This window comes from Cibotium barometz, chromosome 36 (assembly GCF_041138505.1).
Source record: "Cibotium barometz isolate CiBa-2024 chromosome 36, ASM4113850v1, whole genome shotgun sequence".
NCBI classification, from domain to species: Eukaryota; Viridiplantae; Streptophyta; class Polypodiopsida; order Cyatheales; family Cibotiaceae; genus Cibotium; species Cibotium barometz.
This window is the reverse complement of record NC_141081.1, coordinates 46,920,997-46,932,328: the sequence shown is the minus strand read 5'-3', so window position 1 is coordinate 46,932,328 and position 11,332 is coordinate 46,920,997.

Genomic DNA, 11,332 nt, shown 5'->3' with positions numbered 1-11,332 from the left:
CAAGCTCTAACTGAGCATCTTTTTGTCCAAGAGCTTTCTTGTGGGGGCACTGTAGTTGCCTACCATATATACAATGCTCACAAAACTGAAAACTTGAAAACTTTAGAGAAGGCAGGTAACCAAAACGAGACAATTGCTCCATTCCCTTGACACTCATGTGTCCCAACCGGCTATGCCACATAGAAATTTCCGGCAGCTCGGTTGCATTTACATTAGCATGGTGACAAACACCTGCATGCATGAAATAAAGAGTGTCCACCTTAGAGCCTCTGGCAACAACCAGTGAGCCCTTACTAATCTTCCACTTTCCACTACCAAATGTGGTAACATAATCAGCATCATCAAGCTGTCCAGTAGAAAGCAGATTCTTCTTGATCTCAGGCACATGCCTGACATCATGGAGCATAAGCTGTGAGCCATCTGAAAACACAAGCCTCACATCACCTCTGCCAAGTATCTTGCATGCATGGTTATCACCCAAATAAACCACTCCTTCATTGCCAGCAGTATACCTGACAAACAAGTCTCTGCAACCTGTGACATGAAAGGAGGCACCTGAATCAATGATCCATGAGTGCATACCATGACCACCTGTAAGAAGTGAATGGGCATCAAGTGAAGACGTAAAGAGGACCTCATCCTCACTGCCACCTGCATGTGACACATTGATTTCTTCGATCTTGACTCCACTTTTGCCCTTTGGTTTTACATCTTTGGCTTCATCCTTCTCTTTGTCTTTGCCTTTTCCCTTTTCCTTTTGATCATTTTTCCATTTGTAGCATTGCTTTTTAATGTGTCCCTTCTTGCCACAATAATGGCATTCCAAATCCTTTTTGGAGCGAGACTTGCTCCTTCCCCTTTCTTGGCTTTTTCCCCTTTGCTGGGATCTCCCACGTGCATTCATTGCATTGGACTTGCCAACAGAGTTGTTTTTCCTGTTCATCTCTTCTTGAAGAAGAGCACCCTCAACATCTGCATATGACAGCATAGCATTCGAATTGCTAGTGGCTGTCCTGAATGTGTCCCAACTCTCTGGCAAAGTGCATAACAAAAAAGTGGCTTTGAACTCATCGTCCATTGCCAACTTTTGATTAATGACTTGGCTGACAATACCATTAAACTCATTTAATTGGGCTGTCATAGACGCCCCTTCCTTCATCTGAAGACCTATGAGTTTCTTCAACCAATACACTTTGCTTGAGGCACTTTGTTGGGCATACAAGTCCTGCAATCTCTGCCACATTCCCCAAGCTGTCTTCTCTTCACGAATGCTGAAAAGTAATGAGTCTGACACAGACAACATGATAGTAGATCTTGCCAGTTCATCCATATCTTCCCACTCTTCAGCTGTAAGAGAAGCGGGCATCACACCCCTTTCTTTGATAGGCTTGTGCTGCTTTTTCTGGAGCAACACATTGTAGCACTGGGTTTGCCAAATATCATAATTATGCGAGCCTTCAAGCTTCTTGATGTGAAGCAATGAAGAGCTCTCACCTGTGGTTGCCATAGCAAAATGCAACCTGTAATGCCTGACTCCCTGCAAATGTGCAAACACTGCACCCAAGATGTGCAAACACTGCACCCAAAGCACACAAAGTGCTCACAAATGTTCTCCCAAGCTTTTATCTCCCACTGCGGAAGCAAGAATGCAACTTTTCTCCCACTTTTTGTGATGAAAACACCAAAATCTGGTTGCTGCAGATTTTGGACAGCACCTTAAATGTGCTCTTTTGCCCTTCCAAAGTACTGTACAGCAGTACCAAGTGCTCACCAATGATGTACCAAACCTGTACCGGCAATTTCAGCAGCTAAAATTGAACCTTTTGGTCACTCAAAACAGTGTACAGCCATGCCAAAACATGCACAAAGCTGTGCCAAATCTGTACCAGCAGGTACAGTAGCAATAAATGCTCTCCTGGCTGTCCAAATGAGTGAAAATCAGACTTTAACAGTCCCGAACACTGCATACAACAGTTCCGAACAGAAATTGGGCAAAAGCCCCTTGACTGCAAGCTGATTTCTGAGGATTCAAGGCATGAATGTCTTGCCTGCTGCTTTGCCAAGCTCAACAAGCATACAAACTTGAAAAGCCCCTTGATTTGAGATCAATTGCTGATCATTCATGGTACATTGGCGCACATGAAGGCATCCAGAGTGTTCACGATGCTTCCCCCTGGCCACATATACATCAAATACATGAAAGCCCCTTGATTTACAGGCACATTGAGTGCTTGTAAGGCATCAACACATTATCCACAGCATCAACTGCGATTGCGTGCATGCAAATCAACCAAATCGGCACAAAAGCCCCTTGATTTGCACTGCAATTTGCTGCAATTTTGCCCAAATGTGCGATTTTTCACATCATACGCATGTATGAGTGCTTAATTGCACAATTACATCAAAAGCCCCAAATTTCGACATCCAATTTCTTGCAAATTGATCCTGATTTGACCAATTTCCTGCAAATTGATCCTGATTTGACCAATTTCCTGCAAATTTATCCTGATTGTGACCAATGTCACCCAATTTTGCCAATTTTGCTCAAAAATTGAGCAATTGGGCACCTGTACCTGCTCAATTGCTTGAATTGATAAGAAATTCGCAAAATTGAAGCAAAAATACCTCTGAAATTTCTGATTTTTTTGAGTTTCTTGACTTGCAGGTTGAGACGGAGGCGGTGGTGGCGGCGACTTCGATGCTGGGTAGTTTCTGAAGCAGCTGGGCAGCCCCACCTGGCTGTGGGCAGCCAGTTGTGCTGGTTGGGCAGCCTGGGCAGCCACGTAGGCTGGCTGCGTGGGTTGTCCTGGGCAGCCAAGTATGCTGGTTGGCCAGCCCCTTAGAGGTGGTATCGGCAGGCGACGGCAGGGAACCCAGCGGAGATCACGCGTGAGCAATGGTGGTGCCTTCAAGCGTACCCCTTCCACCTTCCGACTGTGAGATGCCTGTTCCGCCTGTGTTCGCACATTGGCAGGTGAGAGCTTGGGCGATGGCGCCGTGTAGGTGAGAGCTTGGGCGACGGGCGTGCAGTTGTTGCGATGCCGCCTAGTATTCGCTTCGCTTAGCGCATCTACGCCCAGCGCTTGTTCGCTCAACGCCGGGCGCTTCAGTTTCGCCCAGCGCTACACTCCTTAGCTAATGCTTCGCCGCGCGTCTTCTATTCGCTTGAAGTCGACGGGCTTGCTGCTTTGTAGAGCTACCCGCTTAGCGCCAGTGGGCAGCCCGCCTGGCTGCTGGGCAGCTGGGGCAGTCCACGCTGCTGGCTGCTCTCTCAACCCACCTGTCTGCGACTGGTCACACAGTCGACCAGTAACCAGCGCTGCACAAGGGCGACCAGCGACAAGTTCTGATGCAGCACGCGCCTGTTCTCTGCAGTGACAAAACCCTAGAAAAATAACTAGCTCTGATACCAGTTGATGGGGAGAAAACAGCAATTAGGGTTTAGAGTTCATTCATGGGAGACATACACAGAGAAGCACAAGGGAGAGAGAGAGAGAGAGTTGTGGGGATAAGTCAACTCATGAGGCATGAGTGTGTGACTCCCCTATCACACATGTATATTGCACTAGTACACATAGTGCACTTAGTACATTAAAAGTACTAAGTGTACTATGTACTATAACTTATGGGCTTGTACACACTATAAGGGTGGGCATAACGCCTTTACCCCAACAAAGAATAGCCAGTCGGCTGATATAAATGGCATTTAATTCATTTATAACTGGCCGACGGCCAGTTTCCAGCAGTCCTAGAAGTCCAAGAGCAAGTATAAAAGGCCAAGGGTGTTCCTCATTTTAGTCATTCCACCCACTAGGGGTGTGAGTCAATAGGAGGTCCCATAGGGGACAGAATTTAGGGTTAGGAACCTTTTTATGAAGGCAGCCCATGGCTGAAAAGATCTGTACCTTTTTTGTATATACTGAAAATTCCAGCACTTCTCACTCTCTCTCTCTACTCTCTCTCTACCTGCGTTTTTGCATCATGGTGCGTTTTCGCATCAGAAGGTCTTCAAGAGTGTTTAGGGCTGAAAGAAGACTACCCAGAGCTTCCGCGCGTTACATTGGTATCAGAGCATCAGGCTCAGCCAAGCTAAACACTGATTCAGTCCCAGATGATGGTGTACAGGTCCAAGGTACAGGAAAGTACACGGATTCGAAGCCCAAGGCGGGAACACAGATCGGGAAGAACTCCCAGGAGGTTTGTTGGTGGTGTTCCACAATGCCAGATGGGGATGGCAGTTCCGTGAGCCAGATGGGTTCTAAGGGAACGGTCCCAAGGGAGGTTGATCCTCCAAGGGTGATGTGAGAGTGCCAGACTCAGTTCCAGGAACGAAGACCAAGACGGTGTTCAAAGTCAGGGCAGGAATGGATTGTGGACTAGAGGAAGACCAGATGCATAGATCTTCATCAGAGACAGAGTGGTTTGGAGAACAGAACGGATTTTCAGAGAAAAAGGTTTGCCAGGGATGGATGATGACAGAGGGACTTCGGAACAGGATTGGGATGATGACAGTCATCCAAGAGCAGGTTGGATTCCCGTCATCAAGTTTAGCAGAGGGGGATGTCATGTGCATCACAGATGCCATGGACATTTCTAGGGCTAGATCCAGAAGAGGCAAGCAGATAAAGACTAGGAACCAGATAGAGTCAGACTGTGGAGCACAAGATGCAGTAGTGGACAGGTTGGACTTGGAGAAGCACCAAGGAGCTGTCGGCTGAACCAGGAAGCAAGGCGCATGAAGGCCAGACAAGAATAGCCAGTCGGCTGATATAAATGGCATTTAATTCATTTATAACTGGCCGACCAGCAGTCGGCCAGTTTCCAGCAGTCCTAGAAGTCCAAGAGCAAGTATAAAAGGCCAAGGGTGTTCCTCATTTTAGTCATTCCACCCACTAGGGGTGTGAGTCAATAGGAGGTCCCATAGGGGACAGAATTTAGGGTTAGGAACCTTTTTATGAAGGCAGCCCATGGCTGCAAAGATCTGTACCTTTTTTGTACATAGTATATACTGAAAATTCCAGCACTTCTCACTCACTCTCTCTCTCTACTCTCTCTCTACCTGCGTTTTTGCATCATGGTGCGTTTTCGCATCAGAAGGTCTTCAAGAGTGTTTAGGGCTGAAAGAAGACTACCCAGAGCTTCCGCGCGTTACATTGGAATGTAACGCGCGGAAGCTCTGGGTAGTCTTCTTTCAGCCCTAAACACTCTTGAAGACCTTCTGATGCGAAAACGCACCATGATGCAAAAACGCAGGTAGAGAGAGAGTAGAGAGAGAGAGTGAGTGAGAAGTGCTGGAATTTTCAGTATATACTATGTACAAAAAAGGTACAGATCTTTGCAGCCATGGGCTGCCTTCATAAAAAGGTTCCTAACCCTAAATTCTGTCCCCTATGGGACCTCCTATTGACTCACACCCCTAGTGGGTGGAATGACTAAAATGAGGAACACCCTTGGCCTTTTATACTTGCTCTTGGACTTCTAGGACTGCTGGAAACTGGCCGACTGCTGGTCGGCCAGTTATAAATGAATTAAATGCCATTTATATCAGCCGACTGGCTATTCTTGTCTGGCCTTCATGCGCCTTGCTTCCTGGTTCAGCCGACAGCTCCTTGGTGCTTCTCCAAGTCCAACCTGTCCACTACTGCATCTTGTGCTCCACAGTCTGACTCTATCTGGTTCCTAGTCTTTATCTGCTTGCCTCTTCTGGATCTAGCCCTAGAAATGTCCATGGCATCTGTGATGCACATGACACCGTGGTCCATTGAAAACATGTGAGGTTCTTAGCAGACCCTCTCAAATACGTAGCGGTGTCATCAACAAACTCAGAACCCAAAAACTCCTTGTCCTTGATAAGTGGTCGTAAATCCTATAGGCTAGTCTTTTGGGCTGACAGACTCCAGAGTACTGCTTGTGGCGCGGCAAAGAAGAGAAAGAGGAATGGAGCCAACGAGCAGCCCTGTCACATTGATCTTGTCAAGGGAAAGCGCTCTCCTCAACCCTGCCACACCTCGAATCCACTGTAGCAAGAATCCCATGCTCTCAAAATTGCCCTCTAGAAAGCCTCAATAAACTCGATCATAAGGCTTCTTGAAGTCCAGTAGGAGGATAGCCAGCTCATCCCCTCTCAGTCGAGCCAACGCTGGGGCCTCCTAGAAAGTGAAGATGTTATCAAATGTCATGTGCATGCTAGGGATAGGCAAGTAGATGACGGGCTAGAGTGCTATCCGTGGTAACATGGGTCAGCGGCATCATTTTGTGCTTTTCATGGTGGGAGCTTTTCCCAGAGCCTATAAAAGGGAGTGCCACGGCCATAGAGTAGCGCACCAGCCACAGGAGGTGTAGAGCTTGGAGCTAGCAGCAGCATAGGCTATCACCTGGCGGTATGGGACACCAGAGGGTATGGCATGGCTTGCAGAGTGGCTAGCAGTTTCCACGAGCGTGGAGTTAGCAGCGCAGGCGATCACCCGACGGTATGGGACGCCAGAGGGTATGGCATGGCTTACAGAGCGGCTAGTAGTTTCCTTTCAAGATGCACAACGGAATGACAAGCAACAAGTGCGCAAGAGAGAGATAAAGAGATGAAGACAAGAAGCTCCATTCTATATCCAAAATAGATGATACAAGAGATTCCTTGCGAAGGTGTCACACACCTATGAGTAAGGGCTCAATGCTCAAGAATTGATTGATTGAAGAATGAGGGGTGGGTAGCCTATTTATAGGCTACCCCAGTGCACAACTCTAGACAAGTACACCACCTTTGTCTAGAGAAGTAACCCACCTCTGACTGACCATCCAAAATAAGCATAGGAAAATTGCCCAAAATATGGCTAATAGCCTAGAAGGGGTGGCCAACCCACAAACAAGGGCCAAGACTCTAAATGGACCAAAACACTGACACATCCAGGAATATGACCCCCTCTCAGATACTGGATGTGGAAAGAACCGAAGGATTTGCAAAGTCCAATGTCCAATAGCTGGTCACTCAACCTCCTGGAATCCAAGGTCACCCGTCCAAAGAGAATCTGTCCATCCTCTCAAATTTAGGTCATCAACTCCAATCTCCTGCCGCCACAGAATCCAAAATCCTATCCGCCAATGAGTTTTAACTGGTTCACTCATAAACCATGCCTAGAGCCCAACCGGCAAGCATACTTCTATGCTGATCAAGGATCCACCAAGCTCCCGGTATCTAGAAGCATCCATCAACTCATAACCTCTAAAAGCTGAAAGCTTCATACTCGTTTCCATCGGAGAAGATAAGGGTTTCCACTCCTGCACATCAGAGGCCGCAAAAAGCTCTGTCCGCTTCTGAGATAAAACAATCCCCCTTTGAACGTACCAACTATCTATACCAAGACAATAAAGAAAATGCATGTAACACACCTCACACCCCGAATGTTCTGATTGTGTAGTCTTCCTGATGTGCCCAAAACCACCATGCCGATGAGAATCCAGGCTTCGGAATCTTGTGCTAACTAGTACACCATGCCAAGAACCAAAAGAAACTGAAAACATAGGTACAAGAAGCACCCCAAGGGCAGAAATCCATTGCCACAAGCTTCTCTTGATGCTTTCCTCCGAGTTTCCTGTTTGAGAGTAGCACCTACATGAGTAGGCTCTCTGTCCTTCAAAACATGTAATATCAACCCATAGTTGACATACCAGTACTCTTGCAACCACTCACCAATAACTGATCCCTGAGATACCTCCGCAATCTCTCCTTCATCAGGTACATGATGCTCATGCACCACAAAATCAAGATCTGCGTCAATGGTAGGAGAAGGAAGATAAGGAGCCAGAGCCATGGAGTCCTGCAACTTGTACACCCCATGCTCCTCAAAACCTTCATATACACATCCTGGTCTGTCTCTCCCTGATCCAGAAATGATCCTCGGAAAACTCCACGAGAAGGCCAAGCTTACAAAGCTCCTTCACAGATAGCAAGTGATATCCAAGGTCTGGAACATAAAGAGCTTTAGAAGTCTCCCTTCCCATTCGGGAACAGATGAAGGCGCCAATGCCGCATACCGGGATAGTAGAACCATCCCCAATGAAGATCTTCACTTCCAGAGTCCGAAGATTCCAAAGACCTTCCACTGATGGAGACATGCTGAGAAGCACCACTGTCCACACCCCACTCCCATGCTGTAGGTACTATGAGCCTCGCCTCGTCGCAAGAGGACTGCTCACTCTCAAGTACATGCAGAAAAGCAGCAATCCGCGCAACAACATTGGACTCAAAAGAAGAATCCTCTTTCGCCTGGTCGGTGGATTTGTCCGGGCAATCCTTCCAGAAATGTCTTGTCTTGCCACACTTTTGACAAGTCTTCTCCTTCTTACCATCTGACTGCTTACCTTTTCCTTTCTTCTGTTGATTCCTGGACGCCTGTCCAGTCAAAGCTTCTGAACCCCCTCTGTTTTCAGAGTGGTCCCGGAATTTGTCCTCATGATCCAACACCATGGGAACTAACTCCTCCCACGTAAGGTTAGTCATCCGCCCCGAAGTGATCAAAGAAGAATAAAAACCACTGTAACTGTCGGGTAAATGAGACAAAAGAGTGATGGCCATGTCTTCGGATGAAATCAGCTTCCACGTTGCCAGCAGATCTTGCTACATAGCCTGAAGTTTGTTTATGTGATTCTTCATTGAAGCTGAAGTTTGTTTATGTGATTCTTCATTGAAGCTGATTGTGAAGGCTTGAGTGTCCGCATCTGAACCTCAATCGTCACCTTCTTCATAGGGGTCATTCGATTGTACAATGTAGCCAGACGAAGCCATATCTCCCGGGCTCCCGTCAAATTCTTTATGTGCTCAATCACGGATGGAGTACAGTTCAAGAAAATGAAGGACCGAATCCTTGCATTCAACCTGTCCCACTGAGTCCCTTCCTTCTAGATCCAAGCTTTCTCCACCCCCGAGGGCTTCTCCCCCTTAGGTATGGATGGGCGATCATACGGTATAGTTACAATCAGTAACAAGTCATTAGTCTCCAAAACAGACTCCATCGGGACTTTCCAAATACCATAATGACCCTGACCTTCAAGCTATCGATCTGCAGGAAACCGAGGAAGAACAGGAATCTTCCACTCCAACCATTCTTGTAAAATATTCTCCGTGTCAACATCGTCATCATCTTCAACTTAGTTGTCTCTAGGTTGCTTCTCCTCTATCTCAGACATGATTGCTCCAAGTGCGAATACCAAGGGGGTAAATGAAAGGAAGCCCGAGTTTCACACGATTGCGAAAACGCAGCAACCAATTATCTCGCTGAAATACCTCCAAAACAAAGCCAAAATGAAGCCAAATGATGCCGATAGAAAGCCACCAAACAACTTTCCCTTCTTGCGCGAGAAACGCCTTCTTTGGCGTTGAGAAACGCCTTCTTTGGCGTTGCTGTCCGCGCAAGAAAAACGCACCCAAAACGCTGGACTGAAAACGCAGCCAAAACGCTGCTCTTCCGCTGAAATGAGTGATGAAGATCTCCTCCTCCTCGAGGCTGAAAATGCAGATGTTTTCCCTCCCTTTGCTGGTTGAAAAACGCAGGTCTATTCGCAACCCACTTTTGTTGCACTTTTTGGCACCAAAAACCTTATGTTTGCTGAAAAAACAAAGGCTTGATGGGTACCCTAGGTGCCCAGCAACTTGTCGAAGGTGTCAACGACACATTATATTCTTATAAATTTTTGGGAGAACATTTGTGGGGTTATGGGCCGTTCACATGGTTCCATTTTTTGGGACAATTTTCTTTTTGCAGAATTCCTAAGGTTTTCTGGAGCTGTATGCTCGGCATCGCCACGCAGTGTCTTCATGCAGAAGGAGGTGTCTCATCGTTTTCACGGATTTCAAGGCACCTTGGAGTTTCCAATTAATCCTCATGGGATCGGAAGACTTTGGTACTACTACTTAGAGTTCACTCGGATTTGTCTACGATACATTCGGGCGCTTCATTGACATCTTTTTGGGGCATTCATCTTTTTTCCTACTCCCCTAAAAATTTCTAAAAATGTTTGCCTTGTTTTATTCGTTTTGTTCTATGGGTTCTCTGCCTAGAGTAATACTCCAAAAGTTGAATTTTTGTCCTTTTCCTCGTCCGTTTTTGTGTGTGTGTGTGTGTCTGTGTGTGTGTGTGTGTGTTTCAAATAATTGAAGCCTTGTAATTATCCTTTCCGGGACTTAGGAGTTGGGGATTATGGAAACCGATGTATGTGCTTTTGAGTGAATTTTTCGTTTGAGTTGCGACCAGTTGATAGTGTTAATTCTTCCTATTTTTAGTGGTGCATATGCCCTATCATTTACGTTTTTGTTGTATTAATTCTTTCTATTTATTATGTTCCCTTAGTGCTACGCTTCATTATGGCTGAGTCTGCCCTGCATCTCTGGAGCTCTTACAGAATCAATTCAGAAGAGAAATGGGACCCCTAGGAGTGCTACTTCAGAATGGACGGTTTTCATGCTGAGATGCTGATTCTGCTGTTTCTCACAGCATGTGGGTGAAGTGCTCCAAGACTTTGACTGTGTAAGCTGTGTAGAACTTCAATGCCATCTTGGAGGTAGGGAGGTGATATTAACTAAAGGGCTTGTTTTACATCAGAGAATTGTAAGGGAGCTTAGGGAAGGGCAGATAGTTTTGAACTGAATTTTGTCATTGGGAAGAGGTATTATCTGGGTGGTGGACTGTGTTTCTGAGGATTTTTCTTTTTCCAAAAAAAGACCCTTCTATTAGTTATAAAAGAATCTGCCTGAGGGCTAAAAGGCATCCCACGCTCGGTAGGGATAAATTTACAACTGGGGATGAATCCCGATGGAGAAAAAAGATATCCACCCGCTCTCTCGGCTATATCATACAATAGGGGGGGGGGGAGGGGGGGGGGAGCCAAACAAGTGGCTTGTAATGCCAGCGTATGGTACAGCTGAAGAAGGCGCCCAAAGTCAGCAGAAGGCCGCCTGCCCAGTCCGAACTCCCCATCTAGACTGTCAAGCTGTCCCCTCAAGGAGTGTATGAGAGACCAGAAATCCCAGAGTGTCTCGGGAGGCGGCACTGCCTGACCCTCAAAGATCTTGATGCATCGGGCTGAACCATGCAACCAAATTGCCAATCATCCCCCATCTCTGACATCTGTTCCTGCTCCGTGGCAAAGTGGGTCTGGAATGGTAGAGTACCGGCCTCCCTGAGAGCAAAGTGCTGTGGGGTTTTTTTGGGGGCATAGGTTCTGTGTGAGCCATGTGGCTGATGTACATTTTTACATATAATATAAAACACCATTTCACGAAAAAAAAAAGAGAGTACAATATGTAGTGTATTGCTTAATTGAATAGACTGAAGTACAAGGG